The sequence below is a fragment of the Pleurodeles waltl genome, chromosome 5 (assembly GCF_031143425.1).
Source record: "Pleurodeles waltl isolate 20211129_DDA chromosome 5, aPleWal1.hap1.20221129, whole genome shotgun sequence".
NCBI classification, from domain to species: domain Eukaryota; kingdom Metazoa; phylum Chordata; class Amphibia; order Caudata; family Salamandridae; genus Pleurodeles; species Pleurodeles waltl.
The window spans coordinates 1,427,897,609-1,427,916,567 of NC_090444.1; positions in this window are offsets into that span (position 1 = coordinate 1,427,897,609).

Here is an 18,959-nt window from a genome sequence, read left to right on the forward strand (position 1 = left end):
CACAAGGATAGGGTGACAAAACAAAAAGGGGGGGGAGACAGAGGATACACTTAGGGGGTGATTCTAACTTCGGCGGGCGGCGGAGGCCGCCCGCCAAAGTTCCCCCACCAAAATACAGCTCCGCGGTCGCAAGACCGCTGAGGGTATTTTGGGATTTGCCCTGGGCTGGCGGGCAGCAGGTGCCTTTTCTGCAGGAGGATGTTTCTGGAGATGGTCTTGTGGCAGCGGTGGACCTTGTGGACAGTGAGGAAGAGGAGGCAGATGACGAAGATGTGGACAACAGAACAAACATTATACAGCAGTACTTCCAGTGACACACAGGTAAGAGACTATAACTCAACTTTACATTTCAGTAATCTTTTGGACATTGTACATGGCAGTCTCTTACCCTCTGCCTATGGACACTGAATGTACCCTTTGGATTCTCTATTTTCAGATCTGTGTGCCCCATTCTTGCTCCTCTATGTGTACTGCTGCCCACCAAAGGTCATTCTGTAGTATATTTCACTGAACATATGTTATGTTATGTTATTGCGTTTTATATAGCGCCAAAACTACCCGGAGGCTTTGTGGCGCTGAGAAGGACACTAGCCTCATAGCAAGCAGGTCAATACTGGATCACAAGGAATTAAAATTAAAAAATCCAGTTTTTAATGGCTTTCTGAAATTCCAACTCCTGCCTAATCACCCAGATGTTGAGAGGAAGCGAGTTCCACAGTTTGGCTCCCTGGTATTTCAGCGATCTACCGCCCCATCTTGCTTTTTTTACTTTGGGGAGCGCCACTAAGGCTTTGGAGGAAGATCTTAGAGCTCTAGTAGGGGCATAAAATGAAGCTAGAGTTTTCAATTTATGTGGGCCCCTATTATGTAGGGCTCTGTGGAAAATGCACAAAGTTTTAAACTTAACTCTTTTCCCTACTGGCAGCCAATGCAGGGTGGTCAAAGCTTGCTTGGGCGATGTATGCTTTGACATATTAAACAGTAACTGAGCAGCCGCATTTTGTACTGTTTGCAATTTCTTGATCACATATTCTGGTGAGCCCAAAAAAGACTATTACCACAGTCAAGCCTAGATAGGATAAGGGCCTGTACCGTACGTCTTCTGGCCAGGGGGGGAAGCAAGCCCATAACCTTTTGGAGTAACCTCAATAATCCAAAACAGGAGGTGGAGAGCATCCTAGCTTGGTACTCTAGTGTTAGTTCTTTTCAATGACTGGTTTACCAGTTGTCTCAATACTCTGCTCCCTTATAAGGATCTTTCTGGGCACAGAAGAAGGGATAAAACCCTGTGGTTCTCCCCACACTAGATAATACTGAAGAGGAATTGTAGGTGTCTAGAAAGAAAATGGAGGAAATCCTTAAAACAGGAAGATAGGGAAGAGTACAGACAAGCAATCAGGCATTACCATGGAGATATAAGGTTAGCTCAAGCCGCCTACTATGGGGATAAGATCAAACAGGCAACAGGATTCCCCAAAGAAATATTTTGGGTGCTGAAGGAGATGCTTTACTCTCCTACTTGCCCAGAAGCAACGGAAGCATCAGAGGAACATAGTAACAACCTGGCCACATTCTTCCTACAGAAGATTGAGGATATCTATAAGAACTTCCCAGGGGAAGAGGAGATGTTTGAGCAGACCAGTGATAGTAACGATAGTTCAGCCATTTTACAGTGTTTTTCACCTATCTCAGAGGAAAGTACTGTCTTGCTTCTTGGCAAACTGAAATCGGGTTCACCTCTAGATCCTGCTCCACAGCACATATTAACTCTTGGAGCACCTGCCACAACATCTGTTATAACGGATCTTTTGAACGGCTCCTTAAAAAGTGGCAATGTTCCCGAACAATGGAAGCATGCAGTAGTTAAACCCCTGCTAAAAAAACCTAACCTAGATGGGGCCGAATTCAAGAACTATAGGCCGATATCACTTCTTCCAGCTATGGCAAAAAATAATTGACAAACATGTCAATACTCAAATCTCCAGCTTTTTGAAAATCATAACATCCTGCATCCCACGCAAATGGGCTTTAGACCAGCCCATAGCACAGAATCAGCTATGATAGCTGTTACAGAAGAGGCCAGAAAACGGATGTATCAGGGGCTGGCAACAGCTATCATAATGCTGGATCTAAGTGCCGCATTTGATACGGTTAACCATGGCCTCCTGATCCAAAGAATGGAAAAAGCTGGAATTAAAGGCCAGGCACTTAAATGGATGAGGTCTTTTCTTCAAAATAGATCCTTCTAAGTTTTAGATCGCTCCTTTTTGTAGGAACAGTTTAGATCACATTGTGGGTTACCCCAGGGCTCATCCTTGAGTCCTACCCTTTTTAATATTTACATGGCCCCTCTAGCAGATTTAGTGTAACCTTTTGTTCTGTCCCTGATATCCTATGCCGATGACACGCAGTTGGTGGTGTCTTTTTCCCCGACGAAGGTTGCAGATAATTCGGCTTTGCCAGCCTGCATGCAAGCTGTCTCGAGATGGATGACTGATAGCAGGCTTCAACTCAACGAAGAAAAGACAGACATAATGTTCCTGGGAAAGATTTCCAACCCGGCGAATAATATCTTGCCGGCTATCCAGTTGGAACATTTACCCCCTTCGGAAGATCATATTAAAGCCCTAGGAATTTGGTTAGATTCCAAACTAGCACTAGAATATATGTTGCAATGCTTTGATAATGTTGTACTCATACATTTTTCGATTCATTACACTGACTCCAGTATGGTATTTGTTTCAAGGGTGTTTATTTTGTGCCAGTAAGTATGAGGGTATGTGCAAGGGGCTGGGGTTATGGTGGGGGAATGTCCAGTTAGAGTCCAATCTACTGGTATCACAGGTGCATTGTCCAAGGGGGCATAGGAAGTGGAGCAATGGCAGTTCAAGGTGGCCAGGGTGACAGAATGGGACAGAAGGTTGACAATCAGGACAGTCTTATTTCCTGGTGGGGGTCTTGGCAATGTTCTCTTGCTTCTGCCTGGATCACAGGGACCGTTTGCAGGGTGGTTCACCTTCTGCAGGGGGTGGGGTGCTGGTGGCCTGTTGGTCCTGTGGCGGGGCCTCCTGTCCACTAGCGCCGGTGGAGGTGGAAGGCTGTTCCTCGGTTTGGCTAGTGTCAGGCACCCTTTGTTGTGCCACTGCCTCCCTCATGGTCTTACCTATGTCAGCCAGCACCCCTGCAATGGTGACCAGGATGGTGTATACTGGGTCTCCTGTAACTTGGCCAGTACCTGGCCCATGGTCTCTTAGGCATGGTGGTATGCTCCCATGATGTTTGTGACTGCCTCGTGGAAGGTCGGTTCCCTTGGCCTGTTCTCCCCCTGTCGCACAGCAGTCCTCCCAGCTTCCCTGTTGTCTTGTGCCTCTGTCCTCCGAACAGTGTGTCCACTGCCACTGACCCCAGGTCCCTGATCGCCCAGTGTTAGTGGGGTTGCCTGGGGTCCCTGTAGTGGTGAACACACTGCTGATTGATGTGTCCTGGGGATAGTGGCATGGGCCCGCTGGATGGGTGCTGTGCTGGTGTTTCCTGAGGGGGGAGTCTCTGTGGTGGGTTGGGACTGTGGCAGGGGAACCGACTGTCCAGAGGTCCCTGATGGGCCATGTTGGTCATCCTGATCCAGGTGAGCATAGCTGCTGTGTGATCACTGTGGGCCTCTTCTGTGGGGGGGCTGGATGTCGCTGGCACCTCCTCTCCGGTGACGTTTTGTAGGGGTCATGTTGGAATGCAAATGCATTGTTAATGTGTCTGCATGTGCCATCTTGTGCATGGCTGTGTTTCCCTCTATGATTGTCATTTCCCTGCCGGCTTTGCCTTGTGTGAGTGGTAAATTTGTGGCCTGGGCGAGTCTCTCTATTGGGCATGCTGTGGTGATGGGTGCCCATGCAGGTCTGTGATGGGTGTCCATGCATTGGGGGTGCATGCAGGGCTTGGTATTGTGATGGGTGGGTTGTGATAGTGGGGTATGTGTGAGGTGGTGGAGTGATGGAGGTGAGGGTAGGGGTAGGAGTTTGTGATGGCACGCAGGTAGAGTGGGGGATATAGGAGTAAAGATTTGACTTACCAGAGTCCAGTCCTCCTGCTACTCCTGCGAGGCCCTCAGGATGCATGATCACCAAGACTTGCTCCTCCCATGTTGTTAGTTGTGGGGGAGGAGCTGGGGGCAACCCCCAGTCCTCTGTACAGAAATCTGGTGTCTTGAAACCAAGGAATGCACCTTCCCCCGTAGGTCGTTCCACCTCTTCCTGATGTCATCCTTGGTTCTTGGGTGCTGTCCCATGGTGATCATGCATCCTCTGCCATAGCTCCATCTCCCTTGCAATGGACGTCTGCTGCACCTGTGATCCGAATAGCTGTGGCTCTACCCGGATGATTGCCTCCACCATGACCCTTAGTTCCTCCTCTGAAAACCTGGGGTGTCTTTAGGGTGCCATGGATGTGGTGCGAGTGATATGTGTGAGGATGTGTGGGGTGATGTGTGGGGTGATGTGTGGGGTGATGTGTTGGGGTGTATGCTGTGATGTGCTTGGATGGTGTATGGGTGATGGTGTTCTGTGGCTCAAATTGAGTGGGTGCTCCTGGCTTGTGTCTCTCTCTGTTGGCAATCTTTTTTTTTGTTGGAAGGGTTGTGGGTAATGTGGGTGGATGTTTTATAGTGGTGCGAGTGTGTGCGTGTGGTGTGTGTATGTGTGTCAGGTGTGTGTAGTTTGAATTGTCGAATGTGGTGTAGTTTTGTAAGTGTATGTGTAAGTTGAACGCGGCGGTGTGTACCGCCAATGGTTTACCGTGGTTGAAAGACCGCTGCGGTGATTCGTGGGTCATGATACTGTGGGCGTATTCCTGTTGGCGTAACAGTGTGGGTTTTTCTATCGCCAGTTTATCACTGACCTTAGGTCTGGCGGACTTGTGTGGGTGTCTGTATTGTGGCGGTATTCTATGTGTGGGTCATGATACCCATGCTGGATTACCGCCGCGGTCACAGTATGATGCCAGCCGTCAACACGGCAGTCAGTGGCATTTACCGCCAGGTTTGTAATGAGGGCCTGAGTGTCCGACACTAGGACCTCCATCAAGGATAACTGCTGACCCAGCCGAGTTGCTGCAAATCTCCTAACCCAGTCACTTGTGTTGCCTTTCTGGATGGTGACCCTCTCCACGTCCGAAGCAGGGCGACAGGATCTGTCCCCCTGAAGTGTCGCCTCCAAGTAGCATGCTCTGACTATGTCCTTGATGTCCCCTAATAACATGCTCCGAGTAGGGACCTTGTCCCACACCTAAAACTAACCCAAAACCTCCTCCGGGTACTCAAATAAGTGCACCTTCTCATTGGCTAGGACCTTGAGTTTGAAAGGATATAGCAGCATGTATTTAAGGTTCATGTTGCACAACTTCTGCTTTATCTCCAAAAAGAATTTGCGCTGCTGTTGTACCTTTCTGACACAGGATTGGGGGTGTTCGCATCTCCTCCAGACCATCTGCAGGGCTCATGGCAAGCCTCAATCCTCCGGTTATCAGCGCTCTTCAATACTGCATGGCCCACCTGAAATGATGCCACAGTCAATGCTGCACTGCAGGTCGATGCATCTCCTCACATGCTTCCATGCCTGGATTCCTTGCCCAGCGCCACTGCTCCTGCAGCTCAAGTATACCCAGTATACTTTGCAGGCCTCAGTATCTCAGGATGGGTCCACCGGCTCAGCCCAGGGGCCCATTCTTCAGCTGGCCCTTCAATCGGGCTCTGGCACAGCCTCAATCCCCCAGGGCCCGTTGCACAATGACTATGTGTGGCCTGCTGGGCACTCGGCCACCCCCACTCCTGCCGGCCGAGTGCTGGGAATCCGCTGGCTCTGCACTCCTCCCCTGGGGGCAACCGCTGCCTCTGGCCAGATCACTGTACAAAGGGCTGCTCCTGCCAGTGCAAGCAGGACCGCCACCACCCGTCAGGTGCTCTGTGGCCTGAAACGTGGCCTATGCCCGGCCAACACCCCACATACCTCTCACTCCAGGACTGCTACGACCTGCAGTGCCGCTCCTGCAGTGAAATAGGCACCCAAGGATCTGGCTAGATATAACAGACACTTGCCAGGCAAATTTTCACCCCGCCGTGGCTGCAGCGACAATAGGATAAGAGGGATTTTAGGCAAACTGGCAGCAGCTGTAGGGATTCGTGTCCTGTCAGCCATCTTGCCCCTACAATAACATTCTAAACTTCTTACCAAAATATGAGGCAATTTCTCACCGATTACATGCTTTTAAGAATAGAGAAGCCCTTAATCAGCTGAGTCATCAGAAGGCGTTGCATCACAAAAAGATGTTTTCATAAATAAAAACCTTGGGGTAGATTTGAGAGACCCTTGTGCCACTTTAGCGCTACCTTACCATCATTTTTTTTATCCTAATGTGGCGCTAAGGTGACCTTTTCCTGGTACCATATTTACAAAGTGATGGAATGCATGCATTGTGCCACTTTGTAACCCTTTGTGCCACATTATGCACACACCATGCATAATGTATGCAAAGGGGGCGTTAGGCACAAGGAGGCCCACAAAAATGGCACAGTGAAATCTACAAGATTTCATTGTGCTATTTTTGGTGTGATTTTTAATGCCTGCTGAAAGCAGGCGTTAAAAGGATGCGCCCATTGTAAGCAACGGGCCTCCTTGCACTTTGCTCCATTAGCGTCCAAATTTTGTACGCTAGTGGAGCAAAGCGCCTCAATAGCATAAAAAATGTTGACGCTATTGTTCCTAATACCGCCATGGTGCACCGTATCATAAATATGGCACACACGTGGTGGTGTTAGGTGGGCGCAGGGGGGTGCAAGAAAAGTGGCGCTGCGTTTAATGCAAGGTCACATTTCTTAAATCAGGCCCCTAGTCTCTAGCATAGATTTCGTTGTTGCGTCCTTTATCTTTAACCTATATCAGAATATCTGGGCTTATTTTAACAATTTGTTTTTATCTGCTTTATTCATTGTGTCCTATTCTTATCTATCTGCACAACAATGTACCAGCCATTGGAAACAGACTAATACACTAAACGCAATAGGAACACACGCTGACCGAGGCAGCTTGTTTTTTGGCAGAGACAAAAAAAATTGTCAAGCTTAAAGAAAGAAGAACATACAATAAACAAGGAAAAATAAACGATAAGTAATACATTACATTTTAATTCACAACTAAAAAATACACCCAAACCACTACACAAAACTGATAGTTGGCGATTTTAGAAAAGTGTTCCCATATTAGAAAAGAGTATACTAGAGATGGAAATCGATGTAAATGTTGATAACGTAGCATAATAAAAACACATGTTTCTAAAACTTTTGTACATGATCCCATTTTAACCACCTCCCGCTCACTGCCAAAATTCTGATTTTTGTCTGGGAATTTACTAGCAGCTCGTGGAGACCACTGTGATTCCAGCAGGATCTATCCAGAAACTCATATGAAAAGGAATAATGCTGTGTGGCCCTAAGGGTACTGGATACATACGTCTAAATGCAGCAACAATTATGTTATGACTATTCACACTAACACTGGAACCCAGTAATTAGTACAGAGTATAGTTTCGGTAAACACAAAACAGGATGAAGATATTAAAAAAAGCCAAAGTGGCGAGATGAGACTGGTTACAGTGGTACTATACACCACTTCAGTCCTCTGACCATCATATGCAATTTTATGCTCCTTTTTGAGCCATCGGGAGGTTTGCAAAGAATTCAAAAAATGCTTTTTACCTACAGGAGATTGCTGACATTTTAAAAGTCTTGGGGACCACATTACATGAAGGCAGCAGGTGCACAGATTGCATATGTACCTCTGAGGTATGTTGTTCCAGAAGGCGTAAAAGAGATTTGTGCAGCCTCTTCCATAATATAGGTTGATCTTGCAAAAAGTGTGTATTGGCTTGCTCCCAAATGGTTTCTTGCTTATCAGCTTGGGGCATAACGTTTTCCATTAAACCCCTTCCATGTTCCAGACATGGGCGCAGAGACCAACAGGTTGTCTAGAGGTGCACTGATAGTGGCCACATAAGAGGTCCCACCGGCTTGCTCAATCGGTCAAAATTCTTTGAAGACTGTGCTCACCAAATTTCTTAACTCTTGCTTCTTACAACTAAAGATACTGAAGAGGGTGCTACCTTTCATTGACCATATGGTAATGCCATCTATCAAGCCTCCCCTATGAAAAATTATTCTGGGCCTTCATGTCTAACTCAGATCATTGCACTAGTTTTCTATCTGTTGCAGGATCTTCTGAAAGGCAAATGCCATTGTATGTAAATCACTATACTGTTGAATTCTGGAGTTCTGATCCACCAAGTTTAAATTCCATTCTGAGGAGGGGGGCGTCTATCTTCCCACTACTATACCCTGGCGGTTTCCAAAACCAGAATAGTTTTTCTCTACATGTAACCCCGTGTAACCATTTTAAAAAAGGATTTACTATTCTGGCTTTGTAATCAGTAATTGTGTAGGTGCTTTATGCGCAGTTGAGAGTATTGGTAATCTTTGTGTCCGTTTTTTTTTAGGGATGACTTTGTGTTAAGTTCCAGATCACCAAGAATGCTAGCGTCCATGCAGTCAATAAACTTACATAACGTAACACAACACATACAGGGCCTGATTTATACTTTTTTTTGCGCCGCTGCAAACTTACAAAATATAATTGAATTTTGTAAGTTTGCGCCGCTTTTGCGTCACAAAATGACGCAAATGTGGCCCTAAAAAGTATAAATCAGGCCCATAGAATCTTTTAAGCACACATCACAGAGAGAGAGGTAAAATTATGCCATTAAATCAAGGCATGAATGTTAGGTTTTCATGAAGATCTTTTACTATGATTGTTTGTATAAGTCTGTTCTAGATGCGGTGTTGCCACTAAATTTCATAAACAAGCAGATTAAACATACATCCACTTTTCCTGTACAGTAAGAAACACGGAGGAGGGAGCAAGAAGGTGGGTTGGAAATGAGGAAAATGCAGACAGAAAGGGATACAGACAGGAGCACAATGAAGAATATGGAGGTCATTTAGGGGTCACCTGAGGCACCCGCCTTGGCTTCCCTCTTTTTACCCCTAACCCTGCCTTTGTTACCTCTGACCTCAGAGTTGACAAAGGCAGTCTTATGAGCAGAAGAAAACAATGCCCACATGAGCATTCTTTCCTTTCTGCAGCTCCCACTTGAACATTATGTTATGTTATGTTATGTTATGTTATGTTATGTTATGTTATGTTACGTTATGTTAAGGGGAATTACAGAGCACATAGCTGTCCCAAAAACAGGGTTTCCCAGTGCTAGACCTAATGGAGGGATAAACTGAAACCAGCAGCCTAACGGATGAAACACAGGGATTAGCTGGAGAAACACCATGTCTTCAGAGATTTTCTAAAGTGCAGATGGTTCTCAATATTTCTAATAGGAAGAGATAGCAAATTCCACAGGACAGGAGCCTTGGAGTGAAAGGAGCTGTCACCAGCTCTGACTCTCCAGAAATTCGGGACACTAGCAAATTAAGGTTGGCTGAGTGAAGGCAGCGGGTAATGTTGACATCGTGATAGAAGATTAGACAGAATGGAGGCCTTCTGGGAATGCAACATTTTATGGGCAACACACAAAGTTTTGAAATGAATATGCTTTTTCACTGGGAGCCAGTGCAATTTGCAGAGAAGACCAGAGACAGAGAAAACATTTCGGAAGAGTAAAAAGCAGCCTGGCCACCGCATTTTGGGCTAGCCAGAGTCTTCAGACAACTGACCTATTGGTGCCTGGTACAAGACGTTGCAATAATCTAACATAGAGAGAATGGCTTGCCGGGTACTAGAATCAAAAAGGCCTAGAATAGGTCTGAGACTTCCCAAAAGCCCAAAACAGGTGCCTGTTACTAATTTGGCCTGAGCCTCAAAGGTCAGGGAGCTCTCGATGACGACTCCTATATTTTCTATGGAAGCCTTGGGAATGGGGGCATGCCCAAGGGAAGGAGGCCACCAGGGTTCATCCCAAGAGTGGTTTTCTTTCCTGAGTAAAAGGACTTAATTTTTATTAGCATTCAGGCAAGGACAATTGCACTCACCCAATCTGCAACAGCTAACAGTCCTTTTTGGAAATTAAACCTGTCAAGCGTAGGATTATTCGTGAAGGAGAGCACAAGCTGAGTTTTGTCAGCATAGGATACTAATGTAATCCCTGTGAATTTGACAACCTGACAAGGGTTGGACATAGATACTAAACAAAGTTGGGCTCAATGAAGATCCCTGAGGAACGTCATGAGGTATAGTACGTGGTTGGGAGCTGTGAGTAGGCTAAATGACCTGAAAGGAGCAATTGCATCTAAAAGACTCAAACCAGGTAAGTGCCGCACCACCTATACCAAAACGTTGTACGAGCTGGAGAACAATTTTAATGTGATAAGAGCAGATTCCATACTGTGCCCTGGCCTGAAGCCATCTTGGGAAATGTTCAAGACATGGTTGTCATCCAACCACTTGGTCAGGATGGCATTAACATGCCTTTCTGTGACCTTTGGGAGGAACTGAAGTAAAGAGACAGGCCAGAAATGTTCTGGCTTGGAGGCGTCCAAGGAAGGTTTCTTTAGTAGGGGATGACCTTAGCCTGCTTCCAGGAACTCGGAACGCAAGCTGATGATAAGTAGAGATTAATCACTTCTAAACAAGGTGGAAGGAGAGAGTCATGAAATTTGAGAAACAAGTCTTGTTTAAGTGGATCTGTGGGTGAACCAGATTTTACTCGCCAAAGAGAACAAGCAGTTTGCGCAAACGCAGAGAAGGGAGCAGATTCAGTGCCGGCATACCACTGGTAACATGAGGCAATGCAGAGGCATCTGCCCTCATCACAGAGTCATCTAAGGAGAAATTCTGGTAGATATCCTCTATTTTGCCAATGAAGTATTCAGCTAATTTCTCACAGTGAGTGCTGGCGGTGTCAATGGGGTCGACAGAGAGGAAGGTCTGATAAGGTTATTCAGTAATTAAAAAAATTCCTTGGAAGGATTCTTACTGTTCCTGATTTAACAAGCAAAGTAATCAGATTTAGCTTTCAGAATCAGTTTGTGGTAAGATCTGATGGCAGCTCTATAATGAGCTTTCTGCAAAGGATCATAAGGTTTTCTCCAAGACCATTCTAAGGCTCAGTTTAAGTTTGGTAAAATAAATGAATTCAGCAGTGCAGCACTCTAGAATACACTATAAAATAAACCAAATGAAAAATATTCATTTTCAAAATTGCCATGTTTCGTTATTGTGACTTCATGAAAAACAATAATTGGCAAGTCCAATAGGTCTGGCCTCGGCAACCTTGCACAAAGTTTTTTTTTTTTTTACAATTGCAAGAAAGTGCCACAAAAATGAAATGAAAATGAAACCTTGCCACCTAAACATGGCACCATATGCTAGCAATACCCTACTAAAACATTGTTGCACTATGGACACTATCCCTGAAGAAGGCTATGCAGTAAGAATTAGTGGCAAAGTAAAGAATAATGCCCAAGTGGAGCAGTAGACTGCAGATGAAATGAGCAATGAACAAGAGGCTTCGTAGCATTCTGTAGAGCTGCTGAACACTTCTAAAAACCAAAAATGAAATTACAATGAAAAGGAAAGAAATAAAAGGGAGGATCTACTAGATAAGACAATGCAAAAGTAAAGCGAATGGTGCACAAGCCCTGTCATTAAAGCACACTGAGTTTCAAGCAAAAATGCACATGTGATAAGACAAAGGCCACTCTGGAGACAGTACAGCTAAAGGCTGGATCGCGCCGATCCATTGTTTCATGCTATATGCTGTCATGGGCACAAACAGAATACAAATGGCACTCAAAACAGACCAATAACTCAAAAGGCCTGACACAAAGTCCTCTAGAGATGTTTATGATTTTTTTTATTGCACCAGCCTGTCATTCAGCTAAAACTAGCAGGTTTGATCTAAAAAGTTAAATGCTGTACGTAAAATTAGAAATGTGTAAAATGTAGGTGGCACAACAATATGCAACCCATCCTAAGAGGACTAACAAGGATTGTTAAATACAGATCTTCTACCCCCATGGTTTGTCAGGGGAAACACAATAAACCCCCAAAACCCTTGCTTGGTGCATGAATCTGTCATGTTCCCTGTAACAAGATACCTGTCTGCAGGTTTTGACCCAATGTAATAAGATATTCATAATGGCCAATTGTCTTTAACATATGTTTTTCACTATTAATAACTCAACCCTGCTGCCTTTGGCGTAGCTTTTTGTAATAGACAGAAAGCATCAGGCCTTAAGCCTTTATAATTGGCTCGTCACCAAAACCAACGCTTGCCTACTGAACTATAAATCAAATGGCAGTATCCCACAGGGATTAATTAACAAAATTAAACATGTACCACATTAGTGGTCATACTTGCGCCAAGAGAAAACAGACCAAAGCCATCACATTCAATTTGTATTCATTCAAATTGCATATACAAAATACAGCATCAAATCTGAATAAAAATGGGAGAGTTTAAAAGATTGTAAAGTGAACACCTAGTGCTTATAAGAAACAGGAGCAATAGTGCAAAGTGAAACTAAAAGAAAACAGAAACTATGGTGAAAAGGGAAAAATATATCCAGCAGTTATTGTGCTTAGGTGAAATCTGTCCATTACTAAATCATCATAACACAGCCACCGTTTTTTTGTGCCTGTTAGAAGTTGGGTCCCTAGTTGGCAGGGGTATGCACCCTGTCCAAGCAGGGACCACAATCTTAGTCAGGGTAAGCCAGTTACACTTACTGAATTAACCTGTTTTCACCCTCTGGTAGCTTAGCATAGAATATGCTTAACTTAAGAGGCAATGTGTAAAGTATTTGTGCAACACTTAACTACAGTAACACAGTGAAAGACACCACATAAAGACTCAACACCAGCTTAGAAAACAAGACCAAAACTACAAAAAAACAATAAATGGAAGTAGAGATATTAATTTTTAAAGATTAAGGGGGTCATTATGACCTTGGCGGGCAGCTACCGCCGCTCGCCAGGCGGTAACCGCTGTGCGGCCGCCAATGCAGCCGCACTCACGCAGCCCCCATTTTGACATTCCCGCTGCAGTTGCACCCGTTGCGCTTTTCACTGAAGCTGGACAGGGCCCTGTTAGGGGGCCCCTGCACTGCCCATGCCAGTGGCATGGGCAGTGCAGGGGCCCCCAGGGGCCCCAGGACACCCCTTACCTCCAGCCTCTTCCTGGCTGTGCAAACCGCCAGAAACAGGCTGGCGGTAGGGGGGTCATATTCCCCAGGGCAGCGCTGCAAGCAGCGCTGCCTTGGCGGATTACATCCGCCGGGGCCATTGTGGCGGCAATGGCCCCGGCGGTGCGACGCCGCGGTCAAAATACACCGGGAGGCACCGCCAGCCTGTTGGCGGTGCTCCCGTCATTTTGGCCCTGCGGTTATAATACCGCCAGGGTCATAATGACCACCTAAATGTGAAAGCAGTGCTTAGTTGTCACTAGAGGTCAAAAAGTTACTTGAGGTTGTGAGGGACTGGTGCCAATTCAGCACCAGGAGAGTCGCAAAGAGTCTTGGATGTCCCTGAGACTGCAGTAGAACAGAGGACAAGCCAATAGGTCCTTGGAGACTCTTGGGTTCAATGATGTAAAAAGCAAGTCCCATCCTTCTCACTGTAGGCAAGAAGCAGTAGGCAGCAGCAGGAAGAAGGCCAACACAGCAAGACAAGTAGCAAAGGGGCAGTCCCTCCTACAGCATATCAAGCAGTAGGCCAAGACAGCAATGCAGTTTCAGAGTAGCAGTCCCTTCTGGCAGCACAGCAGTCTTTCTTCCTGGCAGAGTGTCTTTGGTTCCAGTAGAGATGTGTTTTGGGGTTCAGTACTTATACCCAAATGTGCCTTTGAAGTGGGGGAGACTTCAAAGGAGGTTTTTGAAAATCACAATGTCCCTGCCCATCTCTTCCCTGGTTCCAGACACTCTACAGGGGGGTATGCAGCCCCTTGTGTGAGGAGAGGCACAGCCCTATGAAGAAGTAAGTGCTAACTCCTCCCACCCATCTAGCCCAAGAAAGCCCATCAGCCTGGTGATGGGCCATCGGGATGTAAATGTCGCACCCAAGCTCCCTTTGTGTGTGACTGTCTAGAAGGAATGTACAAAGCTCAGCTGTCAACAACCACAGACATGATTCAGAGACAGACAGAGGCACTGAATGGTTAAAGTAAGAAAATGCCAACTTTCTAAAAGTGGCATTTTCAGACTTACAATTTAAAATCCGACTTCACCATAAGTTGTGATTTTAAATTGTGAGTCTAGAGACACCAAAATCCATATTTCTATGTTTTCCCATTTGGAAATTACACTTAAAGGATGTTTTAAGGTAATCCAAATGCTAACCCATGGGAGAGATAATCCTTGTAACAGTAAACATGAATTTGATGGTTTTTTACTCTCTGGACATGTTAAACTTAAAAGTGCCTGTCCATTTCTTTAAATACAGTGCACCTGGCCCTTGAGGGTAGCTAGGGTCTACGTTTGGGTTGACTTACATTTAATAAGAAAGGAAGGTTTCGGCCTGGCAAGTGGGTGCACTTGTCAGGTCGAAATGGCAGTTTAAGACTGCACAAATGGCTCTGCAGTGGCAGGCCTGGAACATGTTTGAAAGGCTAATATAGTGGGTGGCACAATCTGTTTTGCAGGCTCATTAGTAGCATTTCATTTCACGCCCTGGGCACATGTAGCACTCTTACAAGTAAATTAAAGATGACAATTATGGAGAAGCCAATGTTGCCATGTTTAGAATACAAAGCACCTGCACTTTAGCACTGGGCAGCAGTGATAAAGTGCCCAGAATCCTAAAAGCCAGCAAAAATGAAGAGAGTAAACAGGAGGTCAGAGGGCTAAAGATTAGCGGAAGCCATGCCAAGGATGCCAAGTCTCACACTGCCGGTATGTGGTGATGGTGTTTCAACCACTTTTAATTCATGGTAGTCATCAGGACAAACAAAATGCATTCAACACAGGTTGTTGTCTGTAATGAATCCCAAGAATAGGCATGGCAGAATATGGAAAAGTTGGTCATCAGGTATGATTTTCAAAATAACCCAGCATCGCACCATGATACAGTGATTAGATGAAAGCAGTTTCACTACCAATTGGTCTCTGTCTCACATAATTGCCTTGGGTGGGTAAAACTCAACAAAGGCAAAAAGGTATTAATGTACAACTAACCAGTGGGGAAGTGAGGTAAATCCATAAGAAAAATACCAATTCAAAAAATAGAACACTTGTTTATTTGTTCAAGTCCTGAATAATGAAAGACCCCAGCCGCTCCTGCTCAGCTCCTTTTTTAACTGCCTCCAATCCCCACATTCCAGGCAGTACCGTTCTAAGAGCAGGGAGAGCAGGAAGATACCATTTCACATAACATAAATAAACGAAGCGTAAAGGGGCAAGATATAATTACCTGAACCTTGAATTACAATTTGCATACATAAATGTTTCCCCAACAAACAGAATACCACACCATCTTTCCCCTTCAAACAAATAACTATAAACATATATACATAATATTATTTTGACATTCCTATTGAGATTCCTAAATAACTATTAATATATACACATTATTTTATTTTGACAATTCTATTGAGATTCCATACACGTCCATCATCCAATTTAACCGCTCCTTTATAGACTTTAATAATTTTAAAGACTCTACTAAAGTGAGACTGCCCTCCACCAGTTCTCCCTGGTAATTTGACTTTAACTAACTCCCCTACCCCAAAATGCATCTCCTTTACAGATTTTCTCGCATCATACACAAGTTTTCTTTTCTCCTGACAGGACAAATGCTTACTCCTTGCTGAAACTCTCCTGCCCTCATAATTGAGATGTTCCTTGGTATAATTTTTAACCCACGGTGGATTTATCACAGTGTGAGGTATACGTTTCCTGAACATGATGAATGGAGATTGACCAGTGCTAGTGTGAGGGGTGAACCTATATTCCTCAACCTTCTTCTTCACCATATACTCCCAATCACAATTTAAATGATTAGCTAACTGGATAGTCTCTTTTAATGTTCTGTTGAAGCGTTCTACCATGCCATTGGTTTCTGGATGATATAATGCACTCTTTTTGTGTAAAATCCCTCTTTTCCTCAAGAACTCACACATAAGTTTGGATGTGAATTGAACTCCATTATCGGTCAAAATAGACTTAGGATTACCCTCTCTACTAAATACTTCAGTGAGGAATTCTAAAACAGTCAAAGAAGACACCTCAGAGACAATCTTGACTTCCGGCCATCTAGATAACTCATCCATGAGGACCACCACATACTTCGAATGAGATTTATAATTCAAAGGCCCCAAAATGTCAATAGATACAGAATCCCACACCTCACTGGGAATTTTTTTGAGTATCATGGGTTGAGTTCTGACTTTCAACGATTTATCTGCAACATTACATTCCACACAATCACGCACCCTTCTCTCGATAGATAAATCCATCCCTGGCCACCAATACACTCCCCTAAGTCTTTCTTTAGTTTTGCAGATCCCATGATGACCACTGTGAGCAAGATCCATAATACGTTCACGCAAATTGCACGGCGGGATCAACCTTTCCCCTCTTAACACAATTCCATTTTGAATGGACAATTCATGCCAAATCTTACCAAAACCATTACCTATACTCTCACTTTTATCTAAAACCTTACCAACAGAAAGTAAATCTCTCACACGGGAAAGTTCAACATGATCATCCACTCCTTGTTTCCATTCTTCCTCAGTAACACATCCATCCGTTACAGCACATACTTTCACCTCCTCATCTACCCACCAGGAACTTTCAGGGTCATCTTCTCCCACTCCTTTATTTCTGAGTCTGGATAAACAGTCTGCAGCTTTATTCTCACAACCTGGCACATACTTTACATCGAAAAAATAATCCTGTAGGCCCACAATCCATTTACAAATACGACCTGAAACATTATCCAAACCCTTCTTCTAAAAAATCTCACGTAGTGGTTTGTGATCAGTGCACACCACAAATTTAGTTCCCCACAGAAATTGTTTGAATTTCTTTATAGCCCAAAAAATTGCCAAAGCCTCTTTTTCAATGGTAGAATATTTATACTCCGCTCCACGTAAACTCCTTGACGCAAAAGCAATGGTTTTGTTCTCATCACCACTAAGTTGTTTCAAAACACAACCTAACCCTTTCTCAGATGCATCCGTAGTGATAGAGCACGGAAGGCCAGGTTGGAAACTATTTAAGGATTGCGCCGATGACAAGCTCTCTTTCAAGTCATCAAATTCCCTTTGACATTCTGAGTCCCACATGAATACAGATCGACTTTTAAGTAAGTTTCTGATAGCACAAGTTCTTTTAGCTAGATCAGGAATGAACCTAGAATAATATTCCACCATTCCCAAGAACGTCTGCACATCAGACTTACTTTCAGGTACAGTAAGCTTGATAATAGATTTCACTAGATCATCTTTCGGCTTTACACCTTCTGCAGTAATCATGTGTCCAAGGTAAGAGATTTCATTTTAAAAAAACTTACACTTATCCCCTTTAAGAGTTATACCTTTGTTCCGGAAAATGTTGAGCACACTCCTCACAGATGTTCTGTGTTGTTCAAGAGTACTGGAGAATATGAGAACATCATCTTGAAAAAAATTCACGAAAGGCAACTCACCAAGAAGCTCATTCATGAGTCTTTGGAAGACCGAAGCCGCAGAACATAGACCAAACGGCATCCGGTTGAATTTATAAACACCAAAAGGAGTGATAAAGGAAGTCAACACTTTAGATTCTTCACAAAGCTGAACCTGGTGATAAGCCGAGCTGAGATCCAAAGTAGTGAAAAATCTAGCATTACCTAACGAACTTATCATTTCAGTTATGTTGGGTAAGGGACACCTGTCTTCAACTACTGCCTTATTTAAATTGCGCAAGTCCACACACAATCTTATGTCTCCATTGACCTTAGAGGCAACCACAATGGGTGCAATCCATTCCGCAGCCTCAACTTTTTCAATGATACTTTCTGATTCTAATCTCTGAAGTTCCTTTCTCACATTGTCCCTTACACTAAAGGGTATACTTCTAACTTTGCACATTACAGGTATTGCTCCTTTCTTAAGTACAATGCGATGCTTGTAGCCCTTAACACACCCAATTTTGTTGGAAAATACCTCAGGAAATTCATTCTTGAGATCTTCACCCTCCATACATGCCTTCTGCACTTGAACTTGAGGGTTAGCATTAGGATTCAATATAATATTAATTAATTTTTGATGAGGCCATCCCAAAATCGTGTCACCCACAACAGGAATATATATTTTTCCTTCAATTACGTTTCCCTTGAACGTGATCTTAGCCTCAAAGTACCCTCTTAACTCAATAGGTTTCCCACCATTACTAAACGGCATAACATCCGGAGGGAGAAGAGTCACATTGTTGACAAAGTATTTCAAATAATCTGACTCCGAAATCAGGGTTAACTTTGCGCCTGAATCCATCATCATGGAAACCTTGATCCCATTTACATCAACCTCATCAATGGGATAATCACAATTTACCCTGGCAATACAATTTACATCATTAACAACCTGTAACACAAACGACTTCTCTTCCTCTTCATCACTGAAAGCATATTCAATTTCATTCACTTTCCACAACCATTTTCTTCTCACTTGACTTGCAACATCTAGCAAAATGCCCTCTTTTACCACATTTTTTACATAACATGTTAATTGCTGGACAATCCTTGCTTTTGGCTAAGTGTGATGAAGAATTACACCTATAGCATAACAGTTTAGATTTGAGTGATCCAGTCGGTTTCTTTGTTGCCACCTTGGTTTCAACTAACTGGATATCCCTCAAGGCATTTTTAGATTTTCTTAAGTTTTCCATGCAAAGTTCAGAATGTTCAATTTGTTTTGCCACCATTATAACTTCA